Source organism: Onychomys torridus, chromosome 4, assembly GCF_903995425.1.
Source record: "Onychomys torridus chromosome 4, mOncTor1.1, whole genome shotgun sequence".
Classification (NCBI taxonomy): Eukaryota; Metazoa; Chordata; class Mammalia; order Rodentia; family Cricetidae; genus Onychomys; species Onychomys torridus.
In genome coordinates, this window is record NC_050446.1 from 51,910,172 (window position 1) to 51,922,594 (window position 12,423).

The 12,423-nt window shown below is 36.4% G+C and overlaps 1 protein-coding gene and 1 pseudogene across 3 annotated transcripts in view; both read left to right on the plus strand.

Moving 5' to 3' along the window:
• Positions 1-12,423, plus strand: part of Mtx2 (metaxin 2) — a 52,260-nt gene that overhangs the window by 24,476 nt on the left and 15,361 nt on the right. Inside the window, exon 1 of one of the 3 annotated variants that reach the window (XM_036185371.1) lies at positions 5,503-5,606. The exons of the other annotated variants lie outside the window; for them this stretch is intronic. The gene's annotated coding sequence lies outside the window, so the exon portion shown is untranslated. Of the gene's footprint in view, positions 1-5,502; positions 5,607-12,423 lie in introns of those variants that run through there. 3 annotated transcript variants of the gene reach the window in all.
• Positions 6,296-8,221, plus strand: LOC118581250 (annotated as a pseudogene).

The window sequence follows — 12,423 nt, forward strand, 5'->3', positions numbered from 1 at the left end:
ATGGAGTAATTTTCTTGTATATAGAGCAATAGCATCTGTTTAGAAGAACCAGCTAAGGGCTTTATGTTTGATGTATAAAATTGATCAAAACAACGTGACAAGTATCTATAAACTGTATATTTTCTAGAAGATACCAGATATAAAAAATTGGACATTTTAATAGTCTGCCAATTATGCCATCAGGAAATTCAAATTTTACTTATCACAACGGCAGGTGTTTATTATATTCTAGAAGCTAAGTGCTTGGCTATTTGTAATGAAAGACACCTTTATGACTTCAGTTTAAAAGAAAATCATTTTCTTCCTGGTGATCATTTCCCGGTGATTTGTTTCTTTGTATCTTCCATCTACAAGTATAGACTCACCTGAGTGCTGCTTGGTTCTAATGTGATCTTGCTTCCTGACTGTAGTGAAAAGTTAGTCTGATATATTTTCATGAGCTCATTGTTTATGCAACATTGTATACACACGCATGCATAGAGAAATTTCTCATTTTAAAGTGCTGCTTTGAGGGACTTAGGCTTATATTGTTTGGTAAAACAAACTTGATAATTATGTTACTATTGTCTCTTACACTCTAAACTTAGACCAACTATCCAGTAGATAATATAGTGCTAGCTACTAAGTAATACAAAATTTCTAGTACCTTCATAAAAATTAGTTAATTTTAGTAATGTTTTACTTAGCCCAGTATATCAAAATATTATAATAATCAATACATAGTTTATTTTACTTTTTCAAATTAAATTCAAAGTCTGATGTATGCATTTAGAATACATCTCTTTGTGCTAGCCATATTTCATATGCTCAGTAGCCATATGTAACTGTTGGCTCTTGTATTGGACAGTGCTAGTTTAGAAACACAGCATGAACAAATACATATGAATTCTTAAGCTTTTTACAAAAAAATGCTTTTAAAAAACTTAAGTACTGGGTGTGTACTTTATTCCTTTAATCCCAGCACTCAGAAATCAGAGGCAGGCATGTCTTGGTTGAGTCCAGTCTGGTCTGCATAGTGAGTTCCAAGACTGTCAGGGTTACATAGAGAGACCTATGTAAAAACAACAGCACTGTTGTATGATATTTTGTTTGTGTTCTGGTAAATAAAGCTTGCCTGGAGATCAGAGGGTAGAGCTAGCCACTAGTTAGTCATAGAGGCCAGGTAGTGGGAGGCTCATGCCTTTAATCCTATCACTAGGTAGGAACATGCCTTTGATCCAAACACTTGGAAGACTCATGTCTTTAATTCCAGCACTAGGGAGGTGGAGACAGGAATATAAGGCAGGTAGAGACAGGATCTCAGCCCATTCAGTCTGAGGGTTCTTAGAGACAGGTTGCCCCTATTTAGTGAGATTTTGTAGAGATAAGAAGTTTCTGGTGGCTGGCTGCTCTGCTTCTCTGATCTTTTTAGGCAAGCTTTACTTGTCAGAATACAAACAAAATATCATGCAACAAAAGCACAAAAGAAGTTACGTCTATACTGTTTCAGTCAGAATATATTTTATTTATAGCAAATTCCACAAAGAGAAATGGGCTGTTTATCTCTGTTCCAAGGAGAGTATACCTTAAGAACTCTGTTTTGCTGGGTGGTGGTGGTGGTGGTGGTGGTGGTGGTGGTGGTGGTGGTGGTGGTGGTGCAGGTGCAGCATGCCTTTAATCCCAGCACTCAGGAGGCAGAAGTTGGTGGATCTTTGAGTTCGAGGCCAACCTGGTTGACAGAGCAAGATCCAGGAAAGGTGCAAAGCTACACAGAGAAACCCTGTCTTGAAAAACAAAACAAAACAAAAAAACAAAACTCTGTTTCAAGTTTCTTCCTCTATAAAATAGACATAAAGTAGATGCTGCCCATTGGGAACCGAATGTATTAACATATTTAAAACATTTAGAAAGATACTTGGAGTATTGTAAATATTCAGAGGATGTTGATTATTTCCTTCTGTCCTGATTCTTGGCAGAAATACATTTAATCAATTTCAACAAGATAATTAGAAGCTTACAGACTTGATAATGCCTAAAGAACACTTCTGGGAATAAATGTTATATATAAAGTTTTAAGGAGAACATTTTTATATTGACATGAACATTAATAGTTTTTATAACCACATAAAATACAGGACTTTATGAATCCTTTGAGAATTTCATACATGGATTTTGATATTTACCCTGCTACTCCTTCCCCACCTTCTTCCAGATTCATTCTCCATCCTCGCCCTTTCTCAACCTCCTCTCCTTTCTCCTCCTCCTTCTCCCCCTTTTAATTTATTTATTTGTATTTTATGTACAATGGTGTTTTGCCCACATGCATGTCTGTGTGAGGGTGTGGGATACTCTGGAACAAGATTTACAGACAGTTGTGAGTTGCCAGGTGGGTACTGGGAATTGAACCCTGGTCCTCTGGAAGAGCAGCTAGTGTGCTCTTAACCACAGAGTCATCCCTCCAGCCCCCTTTTTCTTCTTTTTATTCCCCACCAAGTCCCATTTCTGCTGCCCATATACTTCTGGGTCTGAGGCTATCCACTGGAGCATGCATAACCATGTTTTTGTGCTATGCCTAAAAATGTTACTATTCAATGTGTATCCCTAATGTTATTTCAGAATATTCAAATTTGTTTGAAAATTTAACATGAAATATGTTTGTGTATAACCAACTCTACTGAGAGCTTTTATGTAGAGTATTATGATCAATCCTTACTACAGCCTAATGCAGGGTGCTACTGTTACTCTAATTTTTAAAATGTGGGGCTAGAGAGATGTCTTAGTGGTTAAGAGCACTGTCTGCTTTTCCAGAGGACCCTGGTTCAGTTCCCAGCAACCACGTGGTGACTCACAATTGTCTGTAATTCCAGTTCCAGGCATCACATGCAAAATACCCACACATGAAAAAAATTAAAAAAGGATGTGGCACATGCATATAAGCCTAGCATTTTGGAAACCGAGGCAGAAGGATCACAAATTCAAGTCCAGCTTTGAATAGATGAGTTTCAGGCCAGCCTAGGCTATATAGTGAGACCCAGTTTTAAAACAACCAGCAACAAAGCCAGAAAACACAAACCAAAAAGTAGAAATCTTAAAGTTTAGAGCTGGTCTTTCTAAATAAAGACCACTAATTATGGAAGAAAACAGAAAGCCATGGTATTGGTAGAGTTCTGTGTATGGGTGACACTGCTGAGCACCTTATTTTTATTAGTTTAATCCTTATATGGGGCCAGTGCTGTGTGAGTTACATGTCAAAACAACCCTCTCTCATAGTAATCCCGTGGAATGGGTACTGTTTCAGTTCCTACTTCCCACTGAGAAGAGTGGTGAGGCAGAGAGGCTTTGGCCTAATAATCCATGACGGTTTTTCTTTTCTTTTTTCCCCTGAGGACAGGGTTTCCCTAAATAGTCCTGGCTGTGCTGGAACTCACTCTGTAGATGAGGCTGGCCTCAAACTCAGAGATCCACCTGCCTCTGCCTTCTGAGTGCTGGGATTAAAGCTGAGTGCCACTACCGCCCCACTAATAACTGAATTTTTAACCATACATTATTTCTGATGTTTCCTAGCACATTACAATTTACATTAAGGTATGAAGATAAACATGTCTCAGTTTTTGGAATTTGAAATGTAGTGAAGGCATTCTTACGTTATTATTAAACTTGTTAGGTAGTGAAAAATTCTTTGAAAAATATTAAAGCTATAGAAATAGAAGATATTGAACAGGGATTAATATTCTGTTTTGACTTTAAACATTTATACACTTATGTGAATATTTTAATGTATATGTAATAAGATAGTACTTTCTAGTGTGGTTTAGAAATCATTTAATATATATGAAGCCAATTTAAACAACCTGGCTTTTCTTTTTTGTGTGTCTGAATATATAGTCTATAAAAATTAGAATTGTTTTTTAGTGTCACAGAGTGATGGTCATTATTAGAATACTGCATGAAAAAGTTTAATTAAGAATGACATTTAAGCTCAGATTAAAAAGAATGTTTCATTTTATCTTTTTTATTTTCCTTGGTTTTTGTGAGTAATTAACCCTAAAAATGAAAAATAGATAAACAAAAGGTATTTTTTCCGTTGACTATATTATATTGTCAAAAATTGAGCATTTTTATAGGTATTATTAATTCTATGCTCACTAGTATGTCAGATAGGCTGATACTTAAGCTTACTTTAGCAAATAAAGCTTTGTGGGTGGAAGTATTTATTAGTAGTTAAATGGTCATATTCTAATGTAATCTGTGGAGACGAGCAGTGAGGAGTACCTTTTTCCTTTGAATTGCAAGTCAGTTGTTGGATGGAGAATGTATGAAAATAGCTCCTTGTCAAGTCATTTAGGTTGCTTGCCTGCAGAATTTTAGATGAGATAATCTTGAGTATTTGATTTGGTTGCATACATTTCTGTTTTCAGTAACTCGTTATATGTGGTATGAAGTGCTAGCTGAAACATGATGTGAATATTGATAGGGTGCATCAGTTGATATATTTTAATAGAGGATGAATAAAATAGTATTTATGTAAAATATTTAAAATTAAAGCTGCTTTATAGTTTCATAAAATATGAATTTAAAGATTTTAAAGTCTGTCCTCACTTTGATCACTCTCTGTAAAATGAAGTCTTTGTATTGACTTTCAGAGTTAGGAGAAGGCAATAACAACTAAGGAAAGAGAATATAGCAACAACTGTCCTTTTTAGTATTCAAAAATGAGCAAGGTGAAGGCTCCAGATGTTTCCTTGTTATCACTGAATTTAAATTTAAATTCTTCAGATTTATTGTTTTATATTACATTAATTAGGTCGTGGTGGTAAGTTATAGTTAAAACACCTGGCATGGATTATGAAGTGTAAAGTATGAATAAGTATAAATATGTTTCTAAAATAAAACTGATCTTGGATAGTAAGCTGAACTGAACAGAGTAAAACAATTTCAGTATTCATATTAGTTCTTAATTTAGCACATAAATAGTATGTTGTGCAAAACATCTGAACTAGTCTTGTAGGATTTGCAGTCATGAAGCAGTCCATATTCAAAATAAAATAGGTGGCTAAGTTGTCATTTTTAGTAATTTGTGAAATAGTTTATCTCAGCTAATATATTCTAATACAATATTTATTTAACTTATTAAAAATCCATGTCCCTATAGGTCTCTGAGAAATTCTAAGTTAGAGTATCGTCACTTTTTGTTTGTTTCTATAGGTGAGGTAAATAGCAAGCAGTGTGTTAAAGTTTGTGCAGGTGAATAGAACAATGAAGACACGGTGGTAAGAAGAAGACAGTCTATTTTTTAAGTAGAAAAATGCTAGCATTCTTCATTATATGTATAGTATCTGCATAATCGATCTAGCAGTATTATATTTGAGCTGAAAAAACACTTAAAATTGAGACCATACACTATCCTGAGTGAGTGAAACATCTTTCATATAGTTCTAAGATGAAATTACCCTTGAATGAATAGCATCTTCATTTATCTTCAAACCTCTTCTGTGCTTTCAGTGAAGAATCCACTCTTTCAGCACTCCACAAGAATTACATTATACTGTTAGACCAGAGTACCTCTGCAGTGTGAAATAGATTGGTTTGGAAAATGAACTTGGCTTTGCTATAAATTACATTCACAGGTACAAAGGAATTTGTTATTTTGTTTAAAATAGTCACAAATATAATTACAGTCTTAATTTATGTTAAACTACAAATAGTGCTGTTACTGTAACTGTATTAGGAACTTAATATGTCTCTTTAAGAATGATACCTAACACTTCTCATTTGTAACCTTAGATACATTATTTCAATTATGAGATCTGCAGCTGTTTGATATAAAATGAATTATTTTGTGGATAGATTTGTTCATGGTTTTTAATTTGAAAACATCTCTTCAGTAAGGTGGAAAATAATTCTTCAGCTGTCCCTGCTCATTTTCCTTTGTGTTCTCATGAAACGGGATAGGAATTAAAATCAGAATAATTTTCATTTTGTGCCCTGAAAGTGGCATTGCATGATTGAGAATAAGCCTTACAAAATGTTCACACAAAGTGTTTCACATGTAGTTATGATGTGAATAGAAGTTTTATCCTAAGGTGAAAGCCTGGGTGGTGCAGGCTGTGATAACTATCATCTGGTTGGACTGAAAGGGGGTCATTACCTAGCTAGACATTGAGCAGCTTTGTTGATGTGCTCTATGTGATGTAAGAAGCTGTATTTAAGCTTTCTGCAGTCTTAAAATTTAAGAAAATTATTTAAAAATTTGGATTATTTACATTTTACTAGCACTTGGCTGATTTACTGCTGATATGTATGTTATGAGAGTATTATGCGCTTAACTCATAAGACAAATATTAATATATCTTCAAATAAGGAAGAGGAAAGGACTAGCTGGTGCAGCTCACCGGTAAGCATCCAGGGTTATACTTACTTAACTGAAATGATGTGAATATATTATAATGTCCCTACCACCTCTTTAAGCTAATAAAAATTAGATTTTTTTGTTACTGTTATTTTTTTCAGTTGGAATTATAACAAAACTTTACATCTCCGTAGAGTATAGAAAACACTTTGCTTTCCCCCACTCCTGTCTCCAGTGAGTGCCAGCTCTGCTGCTGCTACTGGTGTTAGGTTCTTGGTGTACAAGAATTATTCTTTTTCTATGTTTGACTGCTTTATACTTTTTTTGCTTAATTTTCCTTTAAAGTTTATTTTCATTTATATGTAACTTTAATAGGCAAAGGCTCTATTTTTTTCTATTCTGATTTTGATTGCTTTTATAAATTACCTTGGTCAGATGGTGGTGGCGGCAGCAGCGCACGCCTTTAATCCCAGTACTGGGGAGGAAGAGCCAGGTGGATCTCTGTGAGTTCGAGGCCAGCCTGGACTACCAAGTGAGTTCCAGGAAAAGGCCCAAAGCTACACAGAGAAACCCTGTCTCCAAAAACAAAAACAAAAACAAAACAAAAAAAAATTACCTTAATCTTTCCCAAGTTGTCAGATGTTGATGTATCTAAAGTTGAGTTAAATATTCCAGGAATAGTTTTCATGGGAGTGTGTCCTAAGGATAGTTCTATTTCCTGATGTAATCTGTCTTCATATGTGCTCTTAAATGTCATTTTCATGCTTTGGGAACAGATTTGCCCTATATAAAGCATTTTTTGCTTATTGAGTTATGATTTCTGATTACTAAATAGGTAAATTGAATTCTGTTAGTTTTCTAAACCAATGCCTGCTTATTGATAGGTATAAGTATTGATTTCTGGTCTAAGTATTGATTTCTTAAAACATTAATTAATAAGAGGTGGGTTACTTTAAAGCACTGAGCTTTGGATCTATAGAATTAAAAGATGCCAATCCTTATGGTAGCTTGCCAGTGCTTTTCAGGAACTTACTGCATGCCAAGGATAGGTAGTAAAGACACTCATGGTCTGTTGGTTCTGACAGAACTTACAGTCTGAAGGGAGAGATCTTTTATCTACATGATAGTACCGTGTATTTATTTACTTATTTTTGCTTTGTTAGAAAAGATTATATAGTTATGTGTGTTGAAAATCAATCATTCCTTTTCTCCTTTGGCTCATTACCAGTATTGTAAGAATATAAACTGTGCCCAAAGTCTCACTTCTGCTGAGGTGTCCCAAAGATGGGCTAAGATCCATATCTTTGACTTGGGACAGAAGTTGATAAATTCCCACTTTGTGGCCACATGGTGTCAGATTAATATGAGCAACTCTCTTCCAAAGCCCTGGAGGTTGCCCGCATTTGTGCCAACAAATACATGGTAGAGTTGTGGCAAGGATGGCTTTCATATTCCAGTGAGGCCTCACCCTTCTCATGTCGTCCAAATCAACAAGATGTCCTGCCCTGGGGCTGACAGGCTCCCGACAGATATGCATAGTACCTTGGGAAGTCCCAGCGCCCCGTGGCCAGGGTTCACATTGACCAGGTCATCATGTCCATCTACACCAGCCTGCAGAGTAAGGACATGTGATTGAGGCTCTGCTTAGAGCCAAGTTTCCGTTCCCTGGCTGCCAGAAGATCAACTCTTAGAGAAGAGGGGCTTCACCAAGCTTAATGCAATGAGTTTGAAGATATGGCTGCTGAGAAGCAGCTCATTCCTGATAGCATCAGCTATGTCCCTAATGTATTGGTCCCTTGCATTTCTAAAGGAGTCCACAGTACTCTCCTGTGCCCTACCAAATCATGTTCAGTAATAAATCTCACATCCAGTCAAAAAAACAAAATCACTTAAAACATTCAGTACTTTATATTGATTGTTCTTTCAAAAATTTTTTTGTTTTTTTTATTCATCCTTTTGTATCTAATTAGAGATTTTTATTTTAACCCACAAATTTGCAGTTTGTTTTATATAGAAATATAATTATAGTATATAATATTTTCTTTTTTTCCGCATAAGTAGGTACCCAAAGTAATAAAATATGTGAGGTCGGCTTTCTTTTGAAGTCATCAAAATTAAATAGGCTCCCTTCTCAGGTGGATACACAAATTACTGTCACCACCACCAATATAAACCTTGTATTTGTTGAACAACTCTGTGTCAGATGGTATCTAATGTGATTAACAAATAGCACCATAATCAACCTACCTAGCTAGTTGTTTTATTCTAGATGTTAGAAAGCTTAGGGACTTAAAGAACTTTCAAGGTTATGTAGTCCCTGAGATTGATCCAGATGTTCTCTCTCACCGGGAGTCTTCTGCTCTGTTACCTCTCTATGTTATACTGACTTGCAGGGACTCCCATTTTCCTAGTGTGTGCACATGCTAGTCTTCCCCTTAGGCAGCTTGCTTTGAAATCCGATAGATTCTGCTGAGGTCTTATTAACCTGAGGATGTTAAGGATGGGAGCGGCTTATGTAGTCAGAAGAGGGATGGCTAGAGGACTCCTACAGAAAGTACAATTGCTCTAAATGGTACTAGGGACAGCAGACAAGGCAGCACTACCTTTATGCAAAGGTCATGGCCAAGGAGGCTCCCTTTGGCTTCATGTTTCCACCATGAACCTTTCTTACCATTTTCTGAACTAAAAATGCCCTTTAAATTCTGCAGTTGAATCAAAGGCTACTTGATGTTTGAAGGTTTTAATCTTGTAGATTCCGTATCTTTATCTGTATATCTATATTTATATCTAACTTCTTTTAAAAATCATTAGACTTAGCTTTTCTGGAAATGGGTAACTTTTTGGTCTTTTTGTTTTTTTGAGACAGGATTTCTCTGTGTAGCTCTGGTTGTCCTGGAACTGACTCTGTAAACCATGCTGGCCTTGAGCTCACAGAGATCTGCCCGCCTCTGCCTCCCTGAGTGCTGGGATTAAAGGCATGTGCCATCACCACCTGGCAGCTTTAACTTTAACCATATTTCCTTCTGGAATATTACTAGTACTTGGTAATAAAGATTTGAAATGTAATATGCATATTATTTGGAATGCTGCTGAGGCATCTTTCCAGTTCTTGTAGGTTGTCTTTATAAAGTTTAGTCACTTTCAGATGCTGTCAGCCTTTCATGCCTCGTTTGTTCTCTTCTGTACTGGCTACCTATGTTGTTATATACCCATGTCATCTAGTAGACCTCCAGGAGACATCACCCCATCCCATACAAGTTTTGTATCTGTGCTGTATAATAAATGCAGTAGACCTTAGGCACAAGTGCCTCTTGAATATGAAAAAAATAACTGGATTGCCTGAGAAACTGATTTTAAAATTTTGTACGATATTATTTAAATTTAACCTAAATAGCAACTTGTTGCTAGTGATTACCATATTGGACAGCCTAGTAATAAAACATTGGGATATGATATACTAAGGAAATTGTTTCATGTTGTTATTTCTTTGAATTGCTTTGGAATTAAGTGTCCAACTGAAGAATAAAAGGTTAAATTAGCCTAAATTCATTGCTATATCTAAGACTACATTTTTATTACCTAAGAATAAAAATAAATATTTCTACTTCAAATCAGAAACAAAATGTGTTTTTGGTTAGTGTATCTTAGCTATTATTTGGAGTAGTTTTAGATTAAAAATAAAAATGAGGGGCTGCAGATACCTCAGTGGTTAAGAGCTCTTACTGTTCTTTTAGTGTCAGAGGGCTCACAGCTCCCTGTGACTCAAGCTTTATTGGGACCTGCAACCTCTGACCTCCATGGGTACCAACACATGTGTGTACCCTCCTCCACACACACACTAAAACATGTTTTAAAAACGTGAAAGGTGCTGTTTGGGAACTTCAGTTCCCTTCCATCTTATAAAGAGAGTATAAGAGTACTAGTTGAGTCAGAGCTTCCTTTGCTTTGAAGGTTTTGCATACTGAAGATTAATCATGGTAATGCTTTGTTTTTACATTTTTAATATTTGGATGGAAATTCTGTGTAATTATCAGGCTTCTTTGTGAGCTCCAGATGAATTCAGAAATTCCTTCTGAACTAGTGATGAAGAGTAAATATATTACATGTTACAGACTTAATCTTTGTCTAACAAGAATCATGTCCTCAGTGGAGGTTTGTACTTTGAGTGCCATTAAATTGGTCAAAATAATTCAGTTTTTTATTAATAAAGAAGCAAAAATTTTGGGGTTTAAGTATGGGTTTGATTATACAACAGTATAAGTGAACTAAAATTCTATGGAATATTAATTGGCATAATTAATACTATACATGTAGTATAATTTCATAACATATGTACCATTTTGTATAGTATTAGTAGTTGCTAATTAACAGTTGGAATTATTCAGGCCTTTGAAAAGAATTAAATTCTTTCAAACTCTTGCTCTGTTGAAGGCCTTAGTCTTTTCTAGACTTCCATTCTCAACAAATGATCTCTCTTCATATCTCACAGGTAATGTGAGTACATGCTTAATCTCTTGTCTTTGTGTGTTTGCATGTTCTTGTGTGTGTGTTTATGGAGATAGGGGCTGCTGTCAGCTGTCATTTTCCACTTTTTTCCCCCTTTTTTGATATAGGGGTTCACTGTGTAGTAACCTGGTAAGCCTGAAACGTCTTATGTAGACCAGGCTGGCCTTAAACTCAGAGATGCCTCTGCATCTTGAATTCTGGAATTAACATTATGGGCCACTGTGGCCAGCTCCACCACAGTTTTTGAGACAGGGTTTCTCACTGAACCTGAAACTCAATGAGTGGCTGGACCAGCTAGCCAGGAAGGTCGGGGGCTCTGCTTTTCCTCCCCTCCTCCCCTGAGGTGGGGGTTACTCTCTATGCTTGGCTTCGTATGTGGGTCCTAGGGATCCAAGCTCAGGCCCTCCAGTTTGAGCTGAACATGTACTGACTGAGCTGTCTCTTTGGCCCTGGTCTTTTTACTTTTCCTGCAATTGGTTTGCAGTCCCCATCACTGATCTCTAGCGTCTTTGTGTTACAGTATGAAAAGGGTCCTGTTTCCTGAGTGAAGCCCTCTCCTCCTGACTATTCACCTTCTGTATTGCCTCTTCATAGATGCTATCTGTTTTTCTGTTTCTTCTGATTATGTCTGTTTCCATTAACTGTGTGCCTTTCATGGTGCTGAGATAGAAACCAGGACCTTGCACTTAGTGTCTGCTGCCAAGACTTCTCCCACTTCAAGGAAAGGGGAGAGCATGGGCAGATGAGGATAGGGCAGATAACAGCATCTGCCACAGTCAACTCTTGCCCACTTTGGTTGGGGCACTTAGATAGCATTGCAAAGTAAGCAACGTCGAAGGCTTAGCATCAAATACCACAGTATTGTGAGTTAGTTGTACGAAAATTGAAGGAGATTGTGAGGAGTCCAGGAGAAATACAAAAAAGCAAAAAATACATTCTTTGGCTTTCTAAAACATTTCTTTTGCTTGGGGAGATGAGCTGTACATAAGTTACAAAACAGTGTAGTGGTCAGGCTGAGTAAAGGGGATTTTTTCCCCCCAGGGAAGCATATCTACATTTCTAGAGGACTAGAATTTTAATTTATGTACTTTTTAAAATAGAGAGCTTTATTTTATTTTATTGTGACAGGGTCATGTAACAAGATGGGGTCTTGTGGGGTTGGGGATTTAGCTCAGTGGTAGCAAGCAAAAGGCCCTGGGTTCGGTCCTCAGCTCTGGCAAAAAAAAAAAAAAGAGTTGGGTCGGGCAGACGGAGGCCCAAATAACAAGATGGGGTCTTGTTAATGTAACACAGGCTGGCCTGGGACAGTCTTACCTTAATTTTACAAGTGGGTAAATGGGATTTTTCTTGTATAGAATGTTGTTCATGTTCAGTACTGATTTTCAGTCCAGAATGGAAAAGGAATCACAGGAAACAATGCTAAGAGAAATTTGTATTGGGTATAAGCAGGCTGTTCTAGTCTTAATCTCAGTATATGATAAATATATTGTTAATGAAGTCATTTATGATAACTCACATTTGACTGTTTTTATTATAATTTCATCAAGTTGTGAAAATAAGAAAGGCTTTCCCCCCTTCTAAAGTGTGTA